The sequence below is a fragment of the Mastigoproctus giganteus genome, chromosome 1 (genome assembly GCF_048544385.1).
Source record: "Mastigoproctus giganteus isolate SK-2022 chromosome 1, ASM4854438v1, whole genome shotgun sequence".
Classification (NCBI taxonomy): Eukaryota; Metazoa; Arthropoda; class Arachnida; order Uropygi; family Thelyphonidae; genus Mastigoproctus; species Mastigoproctus giganteus.
The window spans coordinates 99947164-99969605 of record NC_143575.1 but is presented as its reverse complement, the minus strand read 5'-3'; the positions used below and the strand labels follow the sequence as shown (position 1 = coordinate 99969605).

General features: G+C 37.8%; 1 protein-coding gene and 1 pseudogene across 3 annotated transcripts in view; one reads left to right on the top strand and one right to left on the bottom strand.

Annotated features, from left to right (window-relative positions):
• Positions 1–1102, bottom strand: part of DMAP1 (DNA methyltransferase 1 associated protein 1) — a 120884-nt gene extending 119782 nt beyond the window's left edge. For all 3 annotated transcript variants that reach the window (XR_016547390.1, XM_090381384.1, XM_090381391.1), the window contains exon 1: positions 939–1102. The gene's annotated coding sequence lies outside the window, so the exon portion shown is untranslated. The remainder of the gene's footprint in view (positions 1–938) is intronic.
• An 18793-nt stretch (positions 1103–19895) lies between these two features.
• LOC150091047 (MBT domain-containing protein 1 pseudogene) lies at positions 19896–20768 on the top strand (annotated as a pseudogene).
• Positions 20769–22442: the final 1674 nt, after the last annotated feature.

Here is a 22442-nt window from a genome sequence, read left to right as displayed (position 1 = left end):
GACATAAAAAATGTTATTCTTATCAAGAAAGACTGGGGTTCTACAAACTGCAGAATTTGCAAACAAGGTATGTTTGCAAATTCCCACCCCAAAACCTGCCATATGGGTGAGGTGGGGGTCCTCATATTCATCAATTCACCTACTTACCAGAGAGAAAAATTTACCTATAAGCATCTATTTAAAATGCCAAAATTGGTACATATACTCATTTATCATTTGGGGGGAAAGTGGTAGCAATTGGTACATGGGCTATGGCTCCACACCCAAATTCAGAGGACTAATAGAAATAAAAACAAAAAAAGAGTAATCTGTCATGTGTCAGGTCACACAGGTTTAGCACACGAGGCCCCCATGAATGTCTACTTCAATCCATTGTTTTACTCCAAGATAGCACGTTTGAAAACAGGGAAATCAGGTAATAGCTGAAGTGTATTTCAACTCACTATTTTCTAGGTGGGCACAAATTATATGCACCAGTCTTAATACAGAATTATCTTTATTTACAGACCTATCTAAAGTTAAGAATTATAGAGCATGTAAAAAGATCTTGGAGCATACTGACAAGAGTTTTTACTTCAATCAAGCGCTTTGTCACAAGATGGTAGTCAATCAAATGAAAATACCAGATTTAGAACTCTTATACTTGCCATCTGATATTAAGCATACTTACAGTGCTCGGAAGGATTTGGAAGATAACAAACACCAATTTGGAGCTCATGTTTCAAGAGCTAAAAATGTGCAATACCAGAAAAACCCTTTTGAAAAATAAGTTTTGAAAGATTTATCAACATTCACTCAACAATTATAAACGATGTTTGTTGGTTATGATGAATTCGTGTAAGTTATTTTAACCAGATTTAATGAGTCACAGAGAAAAAACATGAGAACAGTCGCAGAATAAAAATATACCGTTATGAAAAATACCTTATAAAACGTACCTTGTATTTCTATTTTTCAATAAACCAGTTCTTATATTATGTATCACTAAGTAGTTCTTGGAACATTCAGGTCAACGCCAGTATGAACATATCAGAATTCAAATAAACTAATCATCATGAGAATAACGATGTATGCCAATCTCGGATAATACAAAGAAAACAACACTACCACAACAGCGATTCCACTGCAGTAATGTCAGATGAAATTAGTGGTACGCCATCTACACGGCTCGACAAAATTAACAGAGCAACATGTTTTTCATGAAAATTTTATTATGAACAGGTGAATATTTGATATAATAGGTATTCTGGCATGTAAAATTCCGAGTATCCAATAGAAATTGATCTACCACCTTAGAAAGCCGCACATTTTCACTGTGCTGCCTTTATTAGGTACACACTTTCCGTGCACACAAATGGTTTGTTCCACAACGTTGCAAGTCACATGACCACAGTTTTGGATATAAATGCAGCAGACTAATCTTTCTAGTATCAGTTAAGCGTACAAACCGTAGCAAGAATGGAGAAAATGAGTGATTTAACGGGCTTGGAACGTGGCATTGTAATAGGTGCAGGACAGGGCTGAACAAAGCATCTCTGAAACGGCAGTTCTCCTGAACTTTTCACACACAATTTCAAGGATGTATCGAGAATGGTACAACGAACAGAAAACAATCTCTCAACGGCACTCTTGTGGAAGAAAATCCTTTGTTGATGAGAGGGATCAGAGGAGGGTGGCTAGAATTGTGCAAGCAAACAGACTGGCCAGAATGTCGCACATCACGTCAGAATACAACCTTTGTGCGTAGAACAAAATATCGCAACGGACCACTAGTTGCACTTAGTCGCGAATGGGCTACAACAGACGACGGCCACATCGCGAACCTTTGTTATCAATTAAGAACAAGAGAGCACGCCTCCTGTGGGCACAGCAACACCTGCACTGCACTATCGAGGATTCGAAAACAGTTGCTTGGTCTGACGAGTCGAAGTTCCTGGTGCATCGTGCTGATGGCAGGCTCAGAATTTGGCGAAAACAACATGAATCCATGAACCCGTCATGTCTGACGACTACTGTGCAAGGTGGTGAGGGCAGTGTTATGGTGTGGGGAATGTTTTCTTGGCACGCGTTAGGTCCATACCCATAGATTCACGTCTGAATGCCACATCGGAAGGGCAGGATCAATTAAGACTTATCAACTCCCAAATCATGCAAGAAAGTTTTTGCAAAAACGAATTTTCACTGTAACTTTAAATTTTGTAAATGAACCGGTTTGTAACAATAGCAGGGAAGTTTTTTGTGTATATAATAAACATCGATAATAAAGGTATATTTTTTTATAAAATTAAGACTAAAAAGTATTGTTCTTTATTACTTGGTCAGACATACATATATCTCTATCATCAAATATTTTCTCGATTTTACTTACTAAATTTATATTATTAAACGAATATTCGATTTTTTTTTAAATTATGCTGGAAGAATGAAAAGAAAATGGAATTTCCTAAAAGAGTGTAAATTCCCTAACAGTTGAGACTAAATATTTTTACAGTCTCAACTGTTAATGGCGGATGCGCAGACGAACAGTGTTTTAAAAGTGTGAGCGCTTCTGGGAAGAATTGCGTTATCAGCACTGAAATGCATAAACCTGAACTGGAACGATAAGCAATGCCTGTCTTGGCAGCACGAATGGCAAGAGACGATCCGAATGTAAAACCTTGTAAAATCCTAATTTTTTGCTTATGTTAGTAGCAGTAGGGTAGTTACCCTTTTTCGGGCCCGGAGGCAAGGAATATGTTCGGGTCCCTACTTAATTAATGAAAATTGCGAAAACAGGAGACAGCCAAAGACGCCGGGCCCGGAGGAAATTGCCTTGCCTGCCTACATGGTAGCTACGCCTACCATGTAGGCAGGCAAGTTTTTTCTTTTCTACTGACCACTGGTTAGTAGAAAAGCAATAACTTGAAACTTCGGGATGTCAAATACGTGAAAAGAAAGGAACGATACATACATCGTAAAATTATACTTCTTCTGCCTTAAAATGCGGAAAATGTTGTTTTTCCTGTTGTCTCCTGACAATAGAAGACAAAAAAAAAAAAAAAAAGCATCGAAAGGACATTATAATGAATCAGTTTTTTTTTTTTTTTTTTTTTTTTTGTCTATGTGTGTGCAACCAGCTTGAATACTTTTTACTAAACCGTGTATAATCATTGGACGTTCGAATATTGAACAGATTTTTACCCAGTTATGTACAGTGTAGGGCTATTTTAACAGCTATACCCCATGGTTCTTTAAAGCGGTAAATATCCCCAGGCTGAGGGGAAAAAATGCCTCAAATTGAACAAGGAGTCTAAATTCAAACAAGGAGAACTCCTTGCTGTTTTTATTCCCAATATTAATTCACGCACGGGGGGGGGGGGTATAAAACAGTATTATCTGAATATGAACGAGTGTTGAAGTTCTGAAATTACGTTATTCATACTTTTATTGATGAAGAGTCAGCAGACTCCTGGAGAATGGGTTGAATATTCTGCTGACCTTACTAAAACGAGGAAACCGACATTTTCTTACAATTTCAATGCGAATTGTCAGCTATCCCCATAAACACCCTTGAAGATGGTGGTTATCAGTGGTTGGAGCAGTGATACGTGCTATTCCAGTGCACTGATTGCAGGAATAATTGAGCAAAATGGCGGATGAGCAGAAACGAAATGTTCTTTGTTTTTGGCAAGTTGTTTTTCGCGCAGTTAGTGATGTTTAAGACGATTAGACGTACGATAAAAATTGTAAAAAAAATGTTTGCATGAGGACTAATTCCTCATCTGTAGAACTGTACATTGTCCTCAATTCATGCTTAAAGACTAGCTGTTTCCTTGCTTTAAGGTTTAATCGCTGCAACGGCCATATTGCGCCAACGAGTATTAAACGAAAATAGTTAGCAGGTAGATTAACACAATCAGCGCTAACTATGCATGACAAGCTGTCGCTGTGTACGCTTCAAGTAACTTACATCCGTTGTTCTGAACCGGGGGTACCTCCGGCGTTGTATCCAGAATGGTCGATTTTCGTGTGCTTAGTTTTCAGCCAAATATTTAACATTATAATTTGTAGAGGCATATGATGCAAGAAAACTACCTTTTACAGCTCCGTCTACACCATGGGGAGGTAGGCTGCAACTATGCATGTACCATGGCCAACCTCAACAGTCACGCATTGAATGTCCAAAGCGAATTTGGAATCATTCAAAAGAATCTCAGTGCCAGCAACACACACACACACACACACACACACACACACACACACACACACACACACACACACACACACAATTTCCAGGAGACAGGACAGCAAAAGACGAAGAAATGAAGAAAAATATAGCATAAAGTTAAAAAATAAATGTCTTTGTCAATGTTTGTATTCAGTGCTGCCCAAAGTAGTCCACAAGGAGAAACGAGATCTGCAAGGCAGAAACAAGTTCTAGATATAAATCTGTTCTGTTAAACTGGAGTGGTATCATTGAGCAGAGGAAGGATTTCGTTATAGATAGTCTTGATAAAGAATGAGCCAGAAAAGTGCAGCATCTGTTAAAACATTTGCATGTTCTCGAAAATCACAACAATTTTGTATATGACGTCATCAGGACGACAGACGAGGCAACAGACTGTATTACGATGTGTTTTCAGTTTGATTCCTTGAATTAATATTGAGGTTGAAAGCCTTCCTGCGATTAAAAGCAGCATTGCAGACGGTTTGAAGGGCCTGGAAGTTATTGATTACTGGAAATTATATGAATAGCTCCTCACATCCAGGAGACAAGATTGGAACGGTTTGTTATGAGGACCTAAGATTGGAAGAGCCTATCTTAGGTCCTTGTAAATGGAGCATTCAAAAAGGACTTGAGAAGCGTCTTCCAGTAGCCCACATCGACAGGAGACCGTATATGACTTTCCCATTTATAAAGTCTTAAATGGGAAAGTCTTAACCAGCTTAAAAGCTTTTTACAAAACCGTGTATATTCATTGATTATACACGTTCGATTATTGAGCACATTTTTACCCAGTTATTTACAATGTACGGCTCACAGCTATTTTAACAGCCATAAGACAGACTTTGATGATGGCAATAAAAATGATGATGGAAATTGTTAGGTGATGGAAATCACTATGATGATGGAAATTGTTAGGTGGGGCAGACCAATTAATAAGAATATCATGAGAACTCTGCAAGTGCGAATTTGATTCCATATATACACAAATACTTTGTACATGTACCCTAAGAAGAGGTACAGAAACAGAAACTAGAGTGTATATGATAGATTGTGTATATAAGTTAAGGTGACGTTAATATAAAGTGGGAGGGGGGATTAAGCATTGGAAATATACAAAAAGAAAATTAAACATTAAAGAAAAGGTTAATAGAGGCCCTACCTATAGGCAAGAGTTGCTTTCAACCCGCAAGAGATTCTAGGGAAGTTGTGGAAGCCGCCTCCAAGATAGGGAAATTATGTAACTCATGAAGAATAACTTAAATTTATAGTGGAGATCAGAACAATTAATGAGAATTAAGATAACCTTAGAGCTAACCAAGTATCTGGCTAATTAAAGGTATATGACTTCTATAAGAAAATTCTGTATGAATTATGTGCTATGTTTAGAAATTACTTGATTGAATAATTTGATCTATACTTATCACTATACAAATGTTACTTGCATACATGATATGTTATGTATTGTGCAAGATATTAAAAAAATCAACTAAGTGAGACTGAACATTGTCGATCGAGGAGAGAATGTCTAATTAATGAGAGCATAATTACTGCCATATTGACTTTAATAGTTGGTTAACTTTAACCCCATCATTTGGGCGAAGTCTTATGACTTTTAACATAATTGTATATAGATATGTATCTGAATTGTAATTTTTCATTAATGTGGATTAAAATTGTTTTTTATCATGTTTATTGTTGCAGTTATTCATAGATACTGACACTTTCTTGCTGCTATAAACAGATTTCCTTTGAATTTATGGGGAATATTTAACCCTACGCGAGCCAGGAATCACCGAATTAGTTTAGTATACTGCAGTCAGATTGGGCAGTGGGAACAGGAGAAAGGAGGGTAACTTTTCATTGTGCTCGTTAATTCGGATCTCCAAATTGAAGACGTCATGCAGCAGATTCAAAACGACGATCCCTTCATCATTGAACAAGAAGAAGTGGAGAACCCTCGTTCGGGGACGCCCCCACAGATAGGGAAAAGGAAATATTGGAAGATAATACCAAAGTCGGAGCGGGTGACACGTTCCCAGACCTAATCAAAGGAAACACAATAAACCCTACAAGTCAAATGGATGCCAGCAAAGACATCAAAAGGTGAGATCTGCCACTGGTTCCCACCTTGCCTGAGGGCACTGTATACGAAAAATCACTGTTCCTTAAAGCTGCCCTGGAAACCCTGAACAAGGAACAAACCAATAGGGTAACCACGGTGTGGAGCACAAGATCTGGACATACACTAGATTGATGCTCAAGGCACTAACCAAATTCGCACAGCAGTTGTTTACCCGGCGCAGAACACAAATTGCTGTTCAGAGAACCATAATAATAACGCGCAACTTGCGCAGGAGCTGCTTTCCCCCCTCCAGCGCGAAACACAACTGCTGCAAATGAGAAACTTCAATAAGGGGGGACCTCACCGACTCTTAGGACAATAACCTACCAGATAGCGGCGCGGATACCCGCTCGTGCATCGACTGCACACAAATGGATATGTTAACAGCTGGACGGGACGCTACTGTCCCAGGAATTACGGACTTTCACGGCTTCACCACTTCAACTACTTTCACTACACGCAGTTACGGTGCCGCGGCATAAGGCGCTCCTACAAAAAACCAAACTATTATTTTTAGGCCACCCGAATAATTCAATTCATCTGCCGTTTTGTATGTCATATGTCTGTTAATTGCGCGTGTTCTATGGTCGATTTGTCTGTTTTACTGGACGAAAAACCCCAGATTCTGGAGGTAAAACCTTGCTATCTACGCCTGATACCGACTAACTCAGTCACGGAGGGGATAAAAAAGTTCATTAAAGATCCTCGCGTCATCGACGGAATTCGAACCCCTGGCCTTTCCACCCGGTGTGGGGAGGACGGGGACGATACCACTGCGCTATCCACGCAGACAAGGCGATCCTACACCTGTACTCACTTGTACAGTTCTTTTACTCTGCTTCCTGGGTGGGGACGGCTCTGCTGTTTACTCTTCCCCTCGCCTAACCCTTCTTTTCCTCCTGGTTGGGCACCCACACTAACATTCTCTGGGATAGTCATCATCATAGCGTACGGCACACAATACCAAAATTAAATTTTTTTTTTTATGAAAACCCCAAACACGACAGGTATTAGAATCTACAGTACTTAGTACTGTGCTTGGGTTGGAGGTTGACAAAATGAAATAAGATATTTGTTGACATTAGACTTAAACTTCTGTAGACTGTAATTTTCAGAAAATACGTACGAAGGAAGGGTGTTCCAGAAAACGGCAGTTGAATGAATAAATGAGGAAGATGAAAAGTTGGTTCAGTGTGTTTGAAGTTGGACAGTAAATGGATGTTGGATGGTGGCGGCACGTGTTCGGACTGTTCTGAAAGAGAAAGCGGGAATTATAGAAGCCAATTCAGAACAGTGCCCATGGAAGTATCTGTAGAAAAGGCATGCAGCAGAAACAGCACGTCTATGAGACAGCGAGTGGAGAGACACTGTTAGAGAGGAGTCATTAATACTGTTCCCACCGCCCCAGAGGTGGGAACAGTATTCCATGGTAGGGCGGATTTGCGATTTTTACAGAGTTTGGAAGTAACGCTGAGAGCGAAAGATAACACCAAGTTTTTTAGATGCAGAGGAAGCAATATTTATGCAAGAGGAAAAGAGTGGGGGAAAGAACTGAAACTTGGGGGCCACCAGCATTTGTGAAGAAGTTAGAAGACAGCAAGTTATCTACCATCACCCTCAGTGAGCAGTCAGAGAAAAAACTGGGTAACCAATTACAAAAAACAGTTGGCAAACCATAAGATGGAAGCTTCTTTAGAAGACCAAACACGATTGAAAGCCTTTGAGATGTCAAGAGCAACTGCTTGTGTTTCATCGAACTTTTCCATTGAATTTGACCATTAATGGGTAACATAAGCAAGAATATCACCAGTGGATAGACATTGACGGAACCCATACTGGCGATCGTTGATCAAACGGAACATTTCTAGATAGTTTAAGAGTTGGTGGTTAATTGATTTCTCCATTACTTTAGAAAGAGTAGAAATAATTGCAATGGGACAATAAATGGATGAACGGGATTTGTCACCCTTTTTAGGAACTGGCTGGATATGAGTGAATTTCCAAGCAGAAGGAAAAACACCTTTGTAATAAGAACGTGAAAAAAGACGGCAAAGAACAGGAGTAAGTTCAGGAGCTCAGGTTTTGAGAACAAGTGGAGAAATACTATCAGGACCTGGAACTTTCTTAGCATCAAGATTCGTCAAAATTCTTCTGACATCCTTTTGACGGAAGACCACAGGGGGCATTGAATGGAGCGTGTTGGGAATGGTGGGAGGTGTTTTACCAAGATCATTGATACAGAAGTTGGAAGAAAAATAGGATGCTAGAAAGTAAGCTTTATCCTTGGCTGAAGTGACAACAGAACCAACTGGTTTTGACAGAGGTGGGAGCAGAGATGGGCAGAAGTTGCTTTGGCAAGAGATCAGAATGCTCGGCTACCATTAGGGAAATAAGCAAGTTTTCTACACTTAGCCTGATTAATAACTCCTTTACAATTGTTGCGAGCCTTTGTGTAGGCAGAAAATGAAACTGAAGATTTGGAAACAAGTCAATTACGATATGTAACGTTCTTCTTTTGAACAGCCTTAGCACATTTATTGGAAAACCAAGGTTTTTAGATAAAGAACGAGATTTTAAAGTGTAGTGTGGAATAAAGGATTCCTTTCCTACAAGAATAATTTCACTGACACGATCTGAGCATACGTTGACATCAGACGTTTTGAAACAGTAATCCGAATAAGGAAAAGAAATCTCCCAGGTCATCCCATTTTGCATTCTTGTAATGCCAAACAATACGAGGTTGGGAATAGCCATGAGATACAGGCTCCATTTGAGAAGAGACAATCACCAATTTTTGATCTGAGGAGTCTAAAGGACCACTCACTTCGACCATGTACTTAGAAGTTGTTTGTGAGAAAACTATCAAGCGTGTTGACTGCATGGTTAGGATCGTCCGGTATTCTTGTAGGTAAATAAACAATCTGTGCAAGATCATTACTAATTGCAAAAGCCTCAGCATCTCGACCGGCTCGGTTGGTGTGTCTAGAAAACGAAAGCCAGCTGGAGTTGTGAACATTGAAATCACCAAGGAAAATTACCTAACTGCTAGGAAAGTTGGACTGAAGAAAGTCTAGTTGCAAAAAGAGGAGGCGCCTCCGAAGCACACGCTTCTTGATTAGACCGGGGTTCGAGCCCGTTCGAGCCCGAGGATGCGGAAAGGTCAGGGAATGACCACCGCATATTCCCGGAGCAATATGGCCATAGTTGCTAATGCTCCCAAAAAACAAACAAACGAGCAAAAAGAGGAAGTCAAAGAGCTCCAAGTGAATAGTGGAATTGGGAGAACGGTAGAGACTATAGATGAATTTGACACAATTAGGTAGAGAGATTTTAAGCCAGAGAAGGTCAAAAAGAGGAGATTCCGAATTACCAAGTCTCTGACAGGGAATATCGGAAAGCACATATGCAGAAGTACTGTGCCACCTTTGAGGCGAAAGGAATCATACAGCCAATAATTTGGGCAATTGAGATGAGCAGTGGTTGAATCAACCGATAACTGAGATTCTATCAGAAAAAGTACATGGGGTTTGGCAGACTGCAAGTAGAAATGGACGTCGTTGAGATTAGAATTGAGACCACGTATATTTGTGAAATGAACTAGGAAGTGTTTGGAAGGTTTAGATCTTTTCTCAGATAAGCTTACTCTATTAGTTTGATAATTTATGTTGTATTCAATAGTAAGAAAAAGTGGGGAGGACATGCTGAATGAAGTAATGAAATTTTTGGTATGGCGTACACATGGTAAGAATATACCCAGATTCTTGACATAACGTGAAATCGACAATGGCCTCCGCATACAGACTACTCGGACTCCCTCCAGTCATTATCTGGCAGAGTAGTGGTAGCAAGATTATACACTAGCTAATCAGGAAGCCTCCTAAAGAGGTTCGGTCCGGTGTACTAACTAGCGGCCGGCCTATGGATACTGTTTTAGAGCTGTACCCTCGAAATGTAGGGAAGATTGGATCTCGGTATGATGTTCATCGTAATCTTAAAAGTCATCAGTCATACTGTATGATGGAAGAGATGGGGAAGGGTTGACCGGAACTTAGCTCTGGAGACTAAACATGGGTTCCACCACTTCAAGTCTTTAATAAGCAAAGTGGTGGTATTTCACCGGTTGATGAGAGTCATCTACCACCTAGTATTGCCTGGTAACACAGAGGGGTGGCATTCCAACATGTGGTGTGGGCGCCACACCTCGACCCCTGCTTACGTTGGTTCACACCTTGGTGGTCAGTCCCACCATCATGAAGGTGCAAGCAAAGGATTTGGCTGTCACAGACCGTCCGGACTGCCGAAATTGGGTCCACTTGACTTGAATGTCACCCGAATATCAGTTCCATCAGCGTTTTAGACTCCCAAGTAGCAAGTAAAGCTTGTCTGGCATATCTCAGAGAATGTCTGTGACCTCAAGGACCACTTGTTCAGATCCAGTCACATGTTCAGATCGCATGCCCTTTTGGCCTCTAATAATCTCTATAGCGTCATACCTTGAAAATCGCCATGTATTGGATTACCTTCTTTTTTTGTACATAGGCTCCTAGAACGTGATGAAATCACTTTCTAGGAGCTACCCCTTACAAAAACACATGTGCATAAAGCGCTAAAATGGTCTAAAGCAGTGAAATATAATTCAAATCACAAATTTGTTTTCTCAGTATATTCGTATGTTCTAAGAATATAAATATATGTTAACAGTATTGCTTGTTATAGACTAGACCAGCATTACTCAAACTTTTTTTTATCAGAGTAAAAAGAAACTGTATTTGCGACACACTGTAAATATAAGCAAAAAAGATGAAAAAATATGTGGGGAACTGGAACTTAGTAATTCTTTGTCATCTACAATGATACGTAGTGAATTGGTTCCTTTTGGAAACAAGTATTTGGGCTCCTCTTTCCAAAACTAAGTTTCCACCTTTTCTTTTTAATTCTCCTTTTTATTCTTATATTACTTTGGATATTATCGCTCTTAATCCTGTTCTCTGTTGGGTCAATAGTGAGTTATGTACTAGTAATAGTTATAACTTTATTTGGTATCCATGAATTGTATGCAGTAAGGTTTAACCATTTACAAAATATCATGACAAATAAAATATTATACGTTTATATATATAAACGTATAATATCACACACACAAGGTCTATAATAACGTGTCGGACCCACTTCAGAGATGGATCTAAGACCTATAAACGATTAAAAAAAAGTTCATGTAAACATACGTCTCGTTTCACCAATTTCCAAGTTACAGCCATTTTTGTGTACTAACAATTCTTTCCGCAAACTAAATTAGGTTATCTGGCTCCACCCAACTGCATACAAACAATGCTCAATATCTCATAGATGGCTTTGTTACAGTAGTGTAAATAAGATCCCGGAGTGTTCTTTTATCGATATCAGTCAGTTCCCCTGACAAGGAGAGTACATTTGTAGTTTGTTATTAAGATATTGATATATGCATTTGCTGTGATAATAACAGGCGTATTCAAATCGAGAGATGGCAGAATTGTATTTCACATATGGACTGACTGGATGTAATGCAGATTAATTGTGTATGCAGAAAACAGCCCTAATGATCATGAGCCAAATTCGACCTTTCATATAATAAATGAACGCCTTGCAGAAAATTGGTTAACTGAATCATCTGTCAACAATTGACTACACGAAGTTATGCGTGATGAAAACTGTTGCGTAAATATAGCTGAATATGTAGTATTCTGGAAAGATTGTATTACCATATATTATATGTTATTTTGATTTTTAGGTGCATTAGCAACTAAGACCATATTGCTCCGAGGATATGCGGTGGTCATTCCCTGACCTTTCCGCATCCTCCGAATTTGGTGGGCACGGGGTCGAACCCCGATCTAATCAAGAAGCGTGTGCTACGCACTGCTGCTCCTGCCCACCTGGCTACAGAGGCGCCATATATTATATGGTAATATATTAATATCACTCCAATTGTAATAATTGTATTTTAGATAACCAGTGGTAGTGTGGGCAGTGTCCGCTTCGGTAGGTCGAAGGTAGTTGCACTGCTGGATGAATCAGGTTTTTCTACCAAGAGGGCGTCCAACTTGTGCCATAGGTAGCTATTTGTGCTCTAACCCCAGTGGTTACCCTATTGGTTTGTTCATTGATCAGGGTTTCCAGGGCAGCTTTAAGGAACAGCGATTTTTCGTATACAGGGCCCTCAGGCAAGGTGGGATACAGGGGCGGATCCCACCTTTTGCTTGTCTTTTCTGGCATTATCTTGACTGGCAGGGTTTTCTTGTGTTTCCTTTGGTTAGGTCTGGGAACGCATCTCTCGCTCCGACTTGATATTATTTTCCAAATTTTCCTTTTCCCTGTCTGGTGGGGGGGGGGAGGTTTCCCGAACGAGGGTTCTCCACTTCTTGTTCAATGATGAAGGATCATCGTTTTGAATCTGCTGCATAACGTCTTCCGTTTGGTAGGCTTCCCTGCCATGTCTAATGAGATCCGAATTAACGGGCCCATTCGGATTATCGTGATTTCCGTTGTTTTACTTGGAAGCTGAATATCGCTTACTACAAGTCCATAGCTACATTAGACGGCTCTCAATGGGCCAGCAAAATACGGGTCATTTCCTCCTGTCAGGTGTGGGGGAACCCAAGTTGAAAATGGTGGCACAGAGACGGAACTACTGTCTCTGGGAGTCTGCAAAGGCGCTGACCACGATTCCCAAGTCTGCTCAAGAGTTTTCACTTATCCATGGCCAGTTTATGGAAGAAGGAGGGTGGGAGGCAGAAGCACATGTTAATATACATTTTTGAGCACAATTATCACATAAATTGTTCACAATTGTTGTTGTTGCAGGAAAAAGCCTGTATTGCCACACAAAGGGAGGGTTTCTAACCCAGTCAATGTCCAGATATCAGCGCGTCAGCCAGGTTATATGGGCCGGCTCTCTATTTCCCTGTTCTCAGCCAAAAGGTGACCAATGCGGTCTGGAAACAAAGGAAACAGAGAAATAACGCTGAGAACTAACTAAATCTCGTTAGAATGCTAAAAGTGCTGAACAATGGTATTCACTGATGTGAATCTTCATGGGAGAACACAATTTAAACACCGAAATAAACTTGACATATATTTAAGCCAAAAATGCAGGAGCGATGATACGAGCTTCCTCTCTGTACGGCAGCCATTTTAGCGATCACCAAATTATTTAATGATAAAGTGATACTTGCAATGCGTCTACTGGAATGAGCAGCAGCCTGGAAAACCAGGCGCTGGGGATCACTACTTTAATATGAGATCACTACTGATAATCAGGTCACTCTCTATGGAACATGATACTGTAGAAAAGAATCATCCATTAATTTCACAAACGCCTTGATTTGGAGGATTTTAACTTTACAGATATTGAATGGAACTTGTGGGTTAGTCACTCCTACACAATCAAGGCGTTTGTGAAATTAGTGGATGATTCTTTTCTACAGTATCATGTTCCATAGAGAGTGACCTGATTATCAGTAGTGATCTCATATTAAAGTAGTGATTCGTTGAGATGAGATCACAAAGAGATCAGATGAATTTATATTGTAGCACCAGGTAAGAATTTAAAAACAGCATTATTATTTACTGTTATTATTATTACTTGCTAATTATTATAAAGAGCTCCTTTCGACGGCGTTTTTTTTTTTTTTTTTTTTCACCAGTTGTAGACACTTTCAAAATTTTAAGGTAGAAGAAGACTTCTTCTTACGTTAACATTTTAAGGTAAGAAGAAGTTTATTCATTTCTGTTCAAGTTATTGCTTTTCTACTAACTTAGCCGCAACTAATAAAGTTTCCTGGGTTTCTGATTAGGATCGACTCTCTACTGCCAAGGCAGACATTGCCTACCCGTTCCAGTTCAGGACTATTACGTATTCGCGCTGATAACGAAGTGCTTACAGCATCGCCACACTTTTAAAACCTTGTTCTTCTTTTTTAGAAGATGAACAGTGTTTTATAAGCTAGCTCATAATATGCGTCGCAAAATATTTAGTCTTAACTGTTAGTGAATTCCACTCTTTAAGAAAATTTCCATATTTCTTTCTCAACACGCTTACAATGAAAATTAAATAACATTTAATTTTCATAACTTTTAACTTAATTTAAATAACGATGAAATATTCGTTTGATATTTTTAATTGAGGAAATAAAATACGCAAAACATTTGAGGTTTCAAAATAATATCCAGAACATATTTAGTTTTATAAAAAAAATATTCCTTTATTATCGTTGTACACGTATTATGTATTTATTATCGTATTATGCATACAGAAAACTTACTGATATTATTACAGACCGGGTGATTTGCATAGTTTTAAGTTACAATGAAAATTGATTCTTGCAGAAACTTTTTTATATCATCTGAAAGTTGATAATTTTAATAAGGTTATGGTGTCCTTCCGCTTCTCCGTATCGGATATGACCTTTCTTTGATTGAGAAGAATGGCTTTTTTCTGATGAGGCTCAAGTTTTTGACCAACCATTTCGCACCAGCCTAAAGGAAAAAAGGCCCGGGCTCTCACAATGTACCACTGTAGGATTCACTATCACTATCATTATTATTTAATTTATTAATAGCACATTTCAACATGTAAAAAGTGTAAATAGCGTAAACAACAACAACCAACTGAATGCGTCACCACATGGACCTTTACTACCAGCATCCACTCGTGGATGCTGGTAGTTAAGGTCCACGGTTACTTTGAGGAGGGGAATCTTTCTCGTCTCTGATACGAATGCGCTAATTGGTTCAGATTGTCCTAAATCACGTGAACAGTGCACAATACATAGCACAGTATGATGCCGATAAATTTTGCCTGACAATTTTAAACTTTCAATTTTTAAAAAAATTGCAAAAATAAATAAAAATAAAAATGGCGTTGTGATCAGTAATCGGCGCAAATCGGACCAGCGCAAAACGAGGGCTACCTTTACTTTGTATTACTTGATTTTCATGTCTTCTTTCTGTTCACTTCCACCTTTTTTATGTACACACTACTTATATATTTAATTTTTTTTCCGGGGTGCGCGAACAGAAAAGTTTGGAGACTACTGCTTTAGAGAACACCTACGAGCAGTACCGTAGACTGGATTTTTTGCCATCGAGTACAATCACTAGAAAGGCGCCAATTGCCTAATTTTAACCTATCGTATTTGTTTCGCCGTCAGGGGCTACAATGCCCTGCTGACCCTACCTGGCTACGCCGCTACGTGCAGGAACACCAGGCACCTGTAGAATAGTGTGGGACAGTGGTCAGAGTTCCTTAACGAAACTTGAGCACCTGTAGGATAGTGTGGGGCAGTGGTCAGACTTCCTTAACCCATAACAATCGCAGACAAAAATCACTCATGCATCTCATTCAAATACCCGTCTCGTGGTTAAAAAACAAAACAAAACACAGGAGTAAAAAGAAGAGAATAAGAATAACCTATGTATGTACCATTATGACGTACTCGATATTATGACTGTTGCCAAGCTGGGATTGGAAATATGAATGGGCAATGTTGTGGATACAAAAAAGAGAAACGTTCTCGGCATAAGCAGTGAGCATATGAAACATCTAATTTTTTTATTAGTTTACTAGATATATAAATCATGAATTGTTACTATTTATTTGTCATATTAATTTATTGCATTAATCACAGCAGAAACGCAGGATATGTTTGAAATTTCAACGTGTTTTTTTGTAAATTAAAATTTAGCGGAAAACACGTAAATTATATTAAGAAAAAACGTTAAAAAAACCTGATTTTTATTTTTTTAAATCACAGAAGATCCTTGAAATTTGGGCAGAAAGCTTTAAAGCATTAAAAAAAGTTCAGTGAAATTATATTTTTATGCATGTGAAAAGGGGTTTTGGGAGCGAGACTTCATTTGCCATAATTGTAATATATCTTTGGGTTTGAGATTTTAAACGTTAGACTATAGCCATTGGGTTCGCGGCTTTATTATCTGCCTATTATCCCTTGGCTAATAGGAAAACGTTGCTATTATGTCTTATAGCTTGAAACATATATAAAAGTCCGAACACCATATAGCATTCAAATGGTAAATTTGTGATTTGTAATAAATTACTGCCACAGCTATTCAAGTTAGTTTACTAAGATCAGCAAAGGGGTTTGGAGCTGTTATAGGTATGTTGTTTTAGATATGTTTTATTATTATTATTATTATTTAGTTACTCATATAAGATCGGATTAAAGTTCCCCTGTTTCGTGACAGATTAAGTTGTCTTTATTGAAATTTCACGATTAAATTGGAAGCCAGTCCAGCAGCCACGTCAACCAGCTTGGCAATGGGAAACAATTGTTCCCAAAAACGTGGCTGTATTGTTTAAATGTTGGAATTGCAATGCTATATTCCCAATTTAATTGCAATATTTCAATAAAATACAATAAAAAAACTTATTCTCTCACTGATATAATATTGTGGCTTTATTCTTTCTTACTTGACGAAAGAATAAAGGATTGCATAGCAATCTTCTTCCAATGAATGCGTTATTCATTTTGTTTGATTTCTTGTACTGTTTTTTAACTATTGCTTGTTATTTGTAAAATAACAACTAATAGTTAAAGATAATATCAAGTTTAACTTTATATAGATAATAAAGTTAAACTTTATATTACCCACTTATAACTATTTTTATTTTAAGGTTGGGTTATTAAAGTTGGTCTTTTATTGTGGTTCGGATTTTCATTGAGCAGATATTTTTCTAATACTTCCTCACTGTCCAATTTCATATGCTTCGCCTTGTATAATATAATTACGCCACTATTATATGCAGGTGGACTTTTTTATTCATTTATAAAAATTACTATTGCAACGATGTATGGCTTTCATATATTTATTGATATAATACAATGAATATAAGAAGACAAAAACATCAGAGAAAGACACTCACAAATATTCGTTTATATCAACAATTTGCTTCTATATAAACTACGAAGAAAGTAACTAAAAGAAATTTAAAAAATCATAGATTGTTTATATATCTAGAATATATTGAGAAAAATAATACACAATATGTTAACTAAAACATAAAAGAAAGTAATGAAAATGAAATTGAATTTTTCTCTCTTTTCCCGAAGAAAAATCATCAATAATTTTATCAATTTATGTTTTCTGCCACGTGATTCAAAGGGATATGATTAACCTATTTCTTAGCAACAGAGTAAGAAAAAATTCCCTTTTTGAAACTTTTAATTTCTGTTGAAATATCTTCCGCATTAAATCTTTGTTTTATTTTAATTCAGGGTCGGAAGCAGCTTTAGGCAAGTTAGATTTATTAATTAATGAGAGTGAAGTTCCAAATCTATTGTTTAAGTCATTCATAAGAACAATCAAAACGCATTTAATTTCAATACAAAACTGTTGTTCCGCTGATTAATTGAAATTGTCAGATGATTCCTAAAGTGCCATTCTTCATTTCGTTCATCTGGAAATGTAGCTGCTATATCCATTTTTTCTGGTGTGGTAGCAGCATATCCGAAAATATCTTGAAATTCACTTTACTATATTTGTTGGAAATTATTTTTTTCAATTTCAATCCGTTTATTAATTGGGACCACAGAACAGGTTGGCCAGAGAATATTCTGATTAATCTGACTGAAAAATACATAACTAGCTAATGCGCTAGCTAGTATATCCATTTTTTCTTAATTTTATTCTTATTTTACTTTGATTCTATTCACTCTTATTCTGGTTCGCTTGTCAACAGTGAATTCTATACTAGTAATAGTGATAAATATATATATATATATACAAGGTGTATCATAATATGTGGGACCCTCTTCAGAGATGGATTTAGGACCTCAACACTATTTTTAAAAAATGTTAATGTGAACATGCAGTTCATCTTGATTCAGAGTTACAGCCATTTTTGTATTCCAGCATTCTTTCCATGAACTGAATGGTTTAAACACAATGCTAAATATTTTATATAGGGCTTTGATGATAGCATAGTGTTCTTTGAGTGATTTTCCTCTAAAAAGAAGATTTGTAGTTTATTATTAACATTTCCATAGGGTGCATTTGCTGTGGTAATGGAGGCTTATTCAAATGAGGAAATGGCAGACATGCATCTCATCTATAAAGTTGGATGTAATGCAGCCGAAGAAAGACTGTAAGCACAAAACTTCCCTAATCGTCATGTGTCAAATAAGATCTTTCAAAAAATACACGAATACTTTTCTGAAAATTGATTTATTGAGAAAATCAGATCAAATTTTGGTATTCCCATCAGCACCAAAACAGGCAATCCAACAGACACATAGAGGACCTCCTCATCCACTTTTAGTGGATGCTAAACTGTCTGCTTACCTGTAAAGGTAAGCATATAGTTTCTGGAACACAAAACATAGTTGTAATTGGGAAACAGACGAAGTCACACATATATTCCCATGAACTTTTTTTTTGGGTCCAAAATACATCATTTTGGACCCAAAAAATTTATATGATGTATATTTACGTATACATCTGTATACGTAAATATACAACGAAAATGAAATCTCTTCATGCAAATATAGTTAAATATGTAGTATTCTGGAATGATTGCATTATAATATTATTCAGTATAATAATATATTTGAGTATTAAATTATCTGAAATACAACAATTTAGTTCTAATTTTAATTGTTGTATTTGAGATAACCAGTGGTAATGAAACTTACTTCAAAAAGTTCAAAGTTTGTAACCGAGAAAAGAAACTTCTAAAAAAATAAAACAAATAAACTTATTTAAAAACGTTTAGTGTTATTTTGACTATTAGAAATTCAACATTTTTTTTTTACTAGTTTTAATTCATCAAAAAATTAAATATGTTTTGAAATTTTTATCTTTCCTAGAAAGAAAAAAGGTGCGTTGCAATCATGTTCTCATATGAAGAAGGAGAAGTCATAGATATGGCAGAATAAGTACTGCCGATGAGGAGAATTCAAATCAAATTCCAGATTAACGTCCAAGCAGGCCAAAACAACAGAAGTAATCCAACAGGAGTTAGAGCCAAGGCTCAAGGAAGTGACACAACGAAGTCAGTCAAAGAATTTATGTGTTGAAAGAAGAAAATTAAAGAAATTTACATCACGGAAACCCATTGAATCGAAATTATATCTGTCCACAAATGAACAATTGAAAGCAGTTCCAGCATCTTTCTTTAAACACATACCACTCTCTACTATTTGGAACCACATGTCAATTGACACCAACGTTGAAATAAAGCACAGTGGACCAAGTTTTGATCACAATAGTTTTCATTCTGCCTACTGGGTTGCTACAATCGTTAGGATCGAAGGTTTAATGGCTAAACTTAGATATCAAGGTTATGAAAGAAACAGTGTCCATGATTTCTGGATTAATCTTTGCAAAGAGGATATACATCATTTGGGTTGGTGTGCTTTAAATGGGAAGGTGCTCCTACCACCAAAAGTCTTAAATAAATGTAAAGATTGGCTTGCGTACTTGATGAAGGCACTAGACAGACCTGCAACTATTCCTGTAAATTTTAAAGAAATTGTTCAAGAAAGCTTGAAAATAAAATTCAAAGTTGGAATGAAGATAGAAGCAGTTGATAAAAATTGCATTTCTGCCATTAAATTAGCACGTATTTCAAAAATTGTTGGGTGCCATTTGTATGTTGTTTATGAGGATGAAAATGATGGGTGTTGGTTCAACGCAAATTCCCCGTTAATACACCCCGTTGGATGGGCAGAACAAGTTGGATACGTACTGCCACCATATACATTTCCTTGGTATTTTAACAAAGATGAGATTGCACCATCTGCTTGTTTCAGTCATATGACTGGCATCGTGTTGCCTTATAATACGATTCAGGTAGGTATGAAACTGGAAGCTCTTGATCCTCTTAGCTGTGATACCATTCGGGTAGCTACAATAGAAAAAATTTTAAAGAAGGGATATCTAGTAATCCATTTTGAAGGCCTATTATCAATCTGTGGTTCAGATTGGTTTTGTTGTCATGTCACTTCGCCGTACATATTTCCGGTGGGTTTTTGCTCAGAGAATGATATTCATCTCTCCCCTCCTCCTGATTATTTCACAAAAAATTTTCAGTGGTCTGATTATTTAATGGAAACCAGATCTCGACCAGTACCGGAGTGGGTTTTTGAAAGGAAAATTTATAACCACGGATTTGAATTGGGCAGCTACGTAGAAGCGTTCAGTTTGTTAAATCCTACTCGCTTTCGAGTAGCGAAAATTGCACGAGTTGTGGGACAGTTGCTGAAACTCCATTTTGTCGGTTATAAAACTAATCGCGAACAGTGGTACGATTGTGAGAGTCCAGACATTTTTCCTTTAGGCTGGTGCGAAATGGTTGGTCAGAAACTTGAGCCTCCGCAGAAAAAAGCCATTATACTCAAAAAAAGATCACATCAGATACGAAGAAACCGAAGAAAACGATAACCTTATTAAAATTATTAACTTTCAAATGATATAAGCAAGTTTCTGGAAGAATCAATTTTCATTGTAACTTAAAACTGTGCAAATGAGCTGGTCTGTAAAAATATCAGGAAGTTTTTTATATGCATAATATAATATAGTGTACACCGATAATAAAGGAATATTTTTTTATAAAATTAAATATGTTGTGGATATTATTTTGAAACCTCAAATGTTTTGTAGATTTTATTTCCTCAATTAAAAATATCAAGCGAATATTTCATCGTTATTTAAATTAAATTAAATGTTATTTAATTTTCATTGTAAGCGTGTTGAGAAAGAAATATGGAAATTTTCTTAAAGAGTGTGAATTCCCTAACATTTGAGAATGTAAATATTTTGCGACGCATATTATGAGCGACCTTTTAAAATACTGTTCATCTTCTAAAAAAAAAAAAGAAAAGAACAAGGTTTTAAAAGTGTTGCGATTCTGTAAGCACTTCGTTATCAGCACGGATACGTATAGGCCTGAACTGGAACGGATAGGCAATATCTGCCTCGGCAGTAGAAAGGCTAGAATCGATCCTAATCAGAAACCAAGGAAAATCAATTAGTTGGAGCTAAGTTAGTAGAAAAGCAATAACTTGAACAGAAATGAAATTAGAAATAGAACAATAGACAGGGTATACCCCAAATCCCCACGCTGGTTTAAACTCGGCCTTTTCACAAACTATTTGGTGGGAGGCCACGGAGCGTTCAAAGCGAAATTAGCACCTTTCAGAATCCCAGAGGTCCGAAATCTGAACATACATAATTTATGAATGCAGCAATTATGAAGACCTACGTTGCAGATTTCTGACAGCAACCATATACTTCCCAAGACTAGATCGATAAGGAGGGATCTCACCGACTCTTAGGAGAATATTAGGACAAACCTACCAGATACAGACGCGGATTCCCACTCGTGCGTCGACTGGATATTCTAACAGCTGAACGGGACGCGACAGTCCCAGGAATTACGGACTTTCACGGCTTCAGCACTTTGACTACACGCAGCTATGGTGCCGACGGCATAAGGCGATCCTAGAAAAAATGAAACTATTGTTTTTAGGCCACCCGAATAATCAAATTTATCTGCCGTGCTGTGTGTCATATGTTTGTTAATCGCGTGTGTTCTATGGTATGTTTGGTGGACGAAAAACCACAGTTTCTTTGGCGAAAAAACCTTGACATCTACGACTGAGACCGACTAACGCAGCACTGAGTGATAAAAGCCCGTTAAAATTCCTTGCCTCATCGACGGGATTCCACCCAGTGTGGGGAGGACGGCGACGATACCCGTGTGCTACCCACGCAGACAAGGTGCTCCTACACCTGTACAGTCCTTTTACTCCGCTTTCTGGGTTGAGGCGGCTCTGCTGTTTACTCTTCCCCTCGCCTACCCCCCTCTTTTCCTCCTGTGGGGCATGCCACAATAACCTTCTCCACTATTGCTGTCTCCTCTCTTTCCTGCCACACCATTCCTTCCCTCTGGTGGGGCATGGGCATGCCTCACTGAATAATTGGGGGTCACCTACCCTATCGACCTCTTCTTCCTATTTCACTCCCCAGCCTTCACTCTCCCCTCCCAGCACTTTCTCTTGCACAGTGTATAGCCAAAGTACAATTGACTCAATGGTAACACCCGGCTAGCCTCCA